This window comes from Belonocnema kinseyi, chromosome 7 (assembly GCF_010883055.1).
Source record: "Belonocnema kinseyi isolate 2016_QV_RU_SX_M_011 chromosome 7, B_treatae_v1, whole genome shotgun sequence".
In the NCBI taxonomy this organism is placed as follows: Eukaryota; Metazoa; Arthropoda; class Insecta; order Hymenoptera; family Cynipidae; genus Belonocnema; species Belonocnema kinseyi.
Window position 1 is genome coordinate 130,408,477 of NC_046663.1, and position 7,330 is coordinate 130,415,806.

Below are 7,330 nucleotides of genomic sequence, written 5' to 3' on the forward strand. Positions count from 1 at the left end.
TGATAATTTTATTTGAAAAATAATAATAAATATTAGAAATTGTAGAATACTGATTTAATTGATTAAATATATGATTTTGAGTCTTCTAAAAATTGTTAGGAAAAGCAAGAATAAAAAATTTTTTTTCTTTCCTAGCAAAATGTCCACAGAATAGGGGAGGAGAATGCGCCAGTGCGTCACTGCTATGCATTAATTTTTGCCACCTATGAAATCGGGTGGACCTGGCGTTGTCAGGTTTGCGCACAACAAGGTTTGCTACCCCCAGGGAATGAATGGCAAACTTATGAATTGCATTATGCAGTGGCCCTTGAATTGACGGTGCAAAGACCTTGTCCTGGGTGCAATAATTCAGCATTCAATATTACACCAGCCGGGGGATGTTACATGTGCACCCAGGCTATGCTGGAAAGTGGATGGCTCAGTAACGGGTTGGAGCATCACAGGGCATTGGTCATAAATGTAGTCATGCCGGGCGGAAGGGTCAACTGTAATATATTAAACCCATTGATGGTTCCACCGATTGAACGTTTCTTTTTTTAAACTATACAATTCAATCGTCAGGGTAATATCCTTTTGAACCCTAAAGAAATCCCTGTAAACATATTGGATGACATATTTAATGTCCTTTAAGGGATGAGGTTACCCTTAATGTTTGAGAAACCATATTATAATCATATATGTATTAAACAAAACTATACTAACATTATTTTTGTACTGATTTTTATACAAAAAGAGAAAATTAAAAATAAAAATAATAAGTTCAAAATGTAAATATTTTATTTTATTTGAAAAACCAGTCTTTAATTTAGTGTGGATATATATGTGGATGTATGTATGTATAAATGGGTATGTATATGTATATATACATATAAGTATATGTGTGTATGTATGTATATATATGCTTCTCTGCGAGATTGAATGCGTAAAATAACGTAGGGAAAATAAGCATGTATGTGTATTTAGGTTACTTATTTGTAGGACGTGCTTCAAGGCGAATTCCATATCCAATTTCACCATAGAAAGTATAACACAGGTCCACCTTTTAGTAAACATCCATTTTATCGAATGGAATGTATAAACAAACACATAAATTCGGAAGGATCACTAGGGTTTTTACGACTAGCTCACACAAAGTCATTACTGATAACAGCCCGATGATTGACACAATAAACAATGACGTGACTATAGGTGTCGCAGCAAAATCATACCCGATTTAATAAAGCTCCATTCACAGAATATTAAGAGAAAAAGAAACATGTGAACTGACTTTTATCTGATTAAGACATTAAAAACAATTTATTTTAGAAATAAATAAATATAAATAACATAACATTAAAAGTTGTTTAAAAATAGGAATAACAACTTTTGAAATTAAAGGGGAAGGTGTGATATGTGACAGAATGCAAAAGTTGGGAACTAAATTCTATCGCGCATAACCAAGATGACGGATGAGCGGGAGAATTCAAATTAGTTCACGAATATACGTGATGTTACTAGGGTGGAATGAAGTTATATAAATGTTACAAGATGGCAATATATGTCAAAACAATACCTCTCTCTGCCTTAGGGTTAAAATAATAATTATACTTAGAATAAACGCAGCGTTAGGTCATCGCTATTTTAGCACCAAATATGAGTCATAGTTAAGTATCTTTACGATATTAAGGCGCAATAAGACAAATGTAAAACGCAATAGCTAAGGACTTTGGACTTACGAATGTTTATATTTCAATATTATAATGAGTCACATTATGACTCATTTCTTGTAGGCGGAGTAAAATGACCTACTTTACTATTGGATAAACGATCGGAAAATTCCATGACGTCAGCATTTCCATTGGTTTTAACCAAAAAGAGAGGGAATCCCCACCCATAAGTTCGCTTGCACGGCGGGAAAACTGCAGATTTTTTGTATCTCGGATCCGCAATTTTTACCTTAAACCTGCGACAATTAACTTAACAAATTTAAATTAAATCTATTCTGAGACTATGTAATAAAAATCAAATCTCAAATAGAAAGCTCAAATTACTTAAACGCGAAGTGCGTCGTCGCGATCGGCTCTCGCCGAATATTATAAACAAATTATGAATATGTAAATCAGAAATTGTGTAACAACCAACTCAATTGTTTGTTAGTTAAATATTTATATGTGCACATAGTGTATAACAATAGAACATTAATAACTTCAATATGCTAACAATATAATTTGAAGTGATAAATTAAATTGAGTTTGATTTCAAGACCTTAGTGTTCTCCCGGTTATGATTTTAATCATACAACGGCAACAACGAATCAGCGTCCGACTACACTAGAATTAAAATTCTACTACAGCGCCAGTGACATAACACGTACATGATAGAGTACGACCGGCCTTTTTCGGCTCGTAACGATGGGAGAAGGCTCATGATCTAATAAATACATGGTATATTACAACACTGATTTTTTTACTTGATCTTGGAAATTTTCGAGAGAAAACTTTGTCTACGAATTACCATATAATGAACTGTGAAAAGTAAATAGGGTTGTTTCACGATTTAAGATAAAATAATTTTTTAATGAATAATTGTAATCCAAACCGAAGGTGCGTTATAATTTTTTTTCTGTTGAGTCGGTCCACAGAAAAAAAATTATTAAAAATTAAAGGCGGTAAAACACTGATTAAAATTGGTGTCACGTGACTCAGAGGTACTCATAATTATCTATCAATGTGACAGTGTGGCTTTAATGAAAACCATGAAAACTAACGAAACTCATGTTAAAGGGGTGAGGTCACGTTCTGCTGTCCATTCTGACTATTTTTATTTCATTGCTTTATTTGTTAAAGTTTATGTGTAAAAAAAAGTGATCCTGTTATAATATTTGAATTAAGAGTCAGTAGTACATTAAAGGAAAACAGTAAATACGATTATTAACATATTTTAAAATCGTACATATTTGCAAATAGTTCAGTCAACATTACTACATCTAAGTACTTTTTCAATGAATTCTTTATACGTACCATAAATCGGGGCATATTCTAAGCCTCAATTAGAACTGACCGAATCCCTATTATACAAAAACTAATAATAAAAAAAAAGGATTTAAAAATCCGATTTTTCTTCGCATGATGTCGAAACTGTTAACATACTTATTTATGTTTGTAGTGCATTGTTGCGCAATTAATCCAATTTTTCTCTCTTTCCTACCTCTATCAAGTTTTAAAATGTATTTTTGCACTGACCATTATCAAGTTATAGAACTGACCTTTTGGTCAGAACTAATCGTTAGAATAGAGCTGTGATTGGTGGAAAATCCGACCCCTTTGACGTCAAAGGGGCCCCCCCATCGACATCGTGATAAAAAAAATTCATATTTCAACATGAAATTAAAAATAGTAAACATTATGAAAAAAATATGTTATGGGTGTTTTTAAAATTACAATTTTATAAACTATAATATCCATTTATTGGAAAAATGATATCTGACTTTGGAAACAACCCAATTAGCATTATCTTATTTTGTATATATTGAAAGTAAGACATGGTAAGACTTAATATTATTCTTACATTAATTAGTTAATAATTTCTCATATGGTACTATTTTAACTTTCTTTTGCATTTACATGTAAATCTGTATGTATGCAATATTTTAGGGGTTCGCCAACAACATTTATTATAATTTTTAACAGTCTGCTAAGAATAAGAAATTTTTGATGGGATACAATGTAATTTCATATTATATCTAAACAGTGGAAAGGTAATAGGGGGTAACTGATTAAATAAAAATTGTACCTGGCAGCGGTAAAACATTGCGTCCAATTGATATCGCCATTTACAAAAAATGAAGTTTAAGTTACTCAACATAGAGGGAAAAAGTTTGATAAAAAAGTCATTTAGTTCGGAACAAACTGAGTTTTACTTTTGAGGTTAGAATTCTATGATCTCTGAAAATTGTCTTCAAATCTTTAAAACAATTTTAACTTTAATTTGGTTTTTTAAAATGGTGAGACTTACCGGGAAGTTTTTGTGAATGTCATAAAAAATATCTTGATCATAAAAGTATTTTTTTTAATGGACCTAAAAATACGATTTTGAAAAAATCATTTTGCATCTACGTGTTCATATATAAATTATATTACGAACGTTACATAAATTGTAAAAAAACAATAAACAACAAAAGTATCGATAATTATCAATAAACATTTAATATATTTATATCCTTCGATCACATTTTCCAGCAAAATTAAGGAAAAGTATTTTTTAATAAAAAAAACACAAGAATTATTATTTTGTATGCCCTGGGCACTGCATTCTATATATTTATTCATTCAGAACTTTCGCACTTGAGTTCAATTTCATTTTATTTGACATTATAATACGTCTGATTGCGATTAAAATATTTCAACATCACAAAATTACAAGAAATATTAATTCTTACATTTTACATTTCAAATCCCTACCATTTATCGCCTTACTTATTCAATATGGAGAAATTAAGCGGTGGGTTCTAATTAATTCCGTTTTTTTTACTTGCGCACAGCTAGACTATGTCTTTATTTTTATTAGATCATGGGTATGCTCCTCAGCCCCCTCCCCACTAACACTGCCTCTGAAGGCCGTGATATGGTGCTGTCGGTCGCGTTCTACGATGGCCGCGGTGTGACGCTACTACGCGCCATTTTTGAAATTATGTATTTTACTTCCTTCAGATTATAGTTTCAAAATTCAAAGTCACAGTTAATAGTTCTTGATATTTCCTTTTTTTGAACTTAAAAATTATTTTGGTTGACGAAAATTTGAATTTTTTCATTTTTAAATCGAAATTGATCTTTTTCTTTTAATTGAAAAATTTTGTTGATTATTACTTTTTTATTGACAAAACTAAAATTAATTTAATTATGAATCTTAATTCGTTGAAATATTAATTAATTAATTAATTTTTTTATTACTTTAATTCAGTGTTAGTAATTAAACTATTTGGTTGAAACTTGGCTTATTTTATTGAATATTCTTCTTTTTTTGTTGTTAAAAAATCATTTTTTGCTTAAGGGCATGCGATACTTAGAAAATTGTCGATTTTACCAGTTTTAGGTTCCCCCGGCTTTTCTTCTAGAATAATAAATATTTTGTCTTAAAAATTTGGGAAATGATAGCGAACATGCTAACGGACGTACCCACGCACTTTTTTGTAGGTTAATTCAGAAACGTTTTAATTTAGCAAAATATGATTAATTTGCATAGCGCTTAGGAAATAGTATTCGATTTTTTCCTAGGATAAGAAATATTTTGCCTTCAAAATCCGGAAAATGATAGCGAACATGCTAACGGACGTCCCCACCCACTTTTTTTGTGTTTTTTTATCAAAACATTTTTGATATTGCTAACAAAGTGCGTGTATATTTCGTAGGTTATGTATGTTACAATTCACCCTTGCATTACTTCCAAACTGCACAATATTTTTGGCCAAAAACTTTGGACTTACCAATAAACATAGTAATTAATCTCCCGGAACTAACCTTGTTTGCAGCTAATCAAAAAAGTTTATTTCATAAATAATTTCCAGATTATCGGAAAGGCAGAGATGAAAAACGACGTAACCTCAAAATAATGCATATGCATAAGATTTTGATTTAGCACAATAATTTTTTTTGTTATTATCCCTCAAAAAAGAGTCCGGGGAAGTCCGTTATGATATTTTATAGCAACTCCGAATTCAGTTTTTAAACACTTTCATTTTTGTGGAAAAAAAGCTTTGGAAACTCTAAGTATCACATGCCCTTAAGGGCATGCCATACTTCGTTATGTGTTCAATCGGGTACAGTTCTCCCGGACCTTTTTTCAAAATAAATGAAAATTTTTTAAAATTGAATTCGGAGATGCTATAAAATATCATAACGGACTTCCACGGACTCTCTTTTGAAGGACAATAAAAAGAACAAAAAAGTATTATGCTAAATAAAAATCTTATGCATGTGCCCTATTTTGCGGTTAGGATCGTTTTTCAGCTCTCTGTCATTCCGATAATGTAGGTCTCTGCCGTACAGATGCTGTCGGTAGCACTTAAGAATAATTATGGGAGAGAATTGTAACACATATAACCTCGAAATACACAAACACACGCCAAATTTAGCAAAATAAATTTTTTTATTTAACCCGCAAAAAAAGTATGCTGGGACGTCCGTTAGCATGTTTGCTATCATGCCCCAAATGTTTAGGATAAAATATTCATTATTCTGGGAAAACAGCCAGGGGAATCTAAAACAGGTAAAAGCGACAATTTTCTAAGCATCACATGCCCTTAAAGATTTATCTCATCAGTTGAAAATTTTAATATTTTTTGTTATTGAAAATTAGTCTTTTTCACTTGAAAATTCAAGATTTTGATTGCACTTTTTTTCGTTACTGAGAAACCATTCTTGGTTGGATAAGAACTTCATGAGAAAAAATTACTCATTTTCACGAATTTCATCCTAATGAAAAGGTACTTCGTAGTCTAATAAATAATAATAAAATAAATACTAATAAATGTGAATAATTACAAAAATCATAAATTATATTATCTACTCACAGGGCATGAAGAGGAGTATGATACATGTACAAGTTTAAACATCATTAAAACATAGACTAAATTTTCTATAAGCATTATTTACAGTGTAATTAAGGTATTCTATTCTTTTTTGGTTCTGTATGGCAAGCCGTTTTATTTTTTAAATGGCTCAAGAAAATGTAGTATCATATTAATGAATGAAATAATAATGAATTTAAATTATGTTCCAGCATAATAATAATGTAACTTATTACAATTATGTTAACAACATAAAAATAATTGCTTGTTTCTTTTTTCGTTAAAGAACAAATTTAAGGTACTTTACAATTTTTTCAAATTATGGTGTGACATGATTTTAATTTGTTGCATTAAAATTACACTGTGAAATAATTTTAATTCGTTTATCTTAACTCTACTTCGACATAGTTTTACCTCGTTGTTCCATTGCTTCGAAGGCTAGTTTTAATTCGGTGCATCAAAATTATGTTGTAACATAATTTTAATTCGTTTCATTTTCATTATGTTTTGACGTGGTTTTATCTCTTTAGTTCACTATGTCAAATGCTAATTTTAATTCGTTACATTAAAATTTTGTTGAATTAAAATTATGTTAAAACATAGTTTTAATTCATTTCATTTTATTATACTTTGGCATAGTTAAACAAAGAATTTCTATCCAACAGATGACGCCAACGAATGGCGAATATTAATACGAGGGTGGATTGATAAGTTTCCGGCCTGACCAAGAGATGGCGCCACTAGGCCTACCTTGAGGTGGCGTTCTATAGTACCATCCTTAGATAG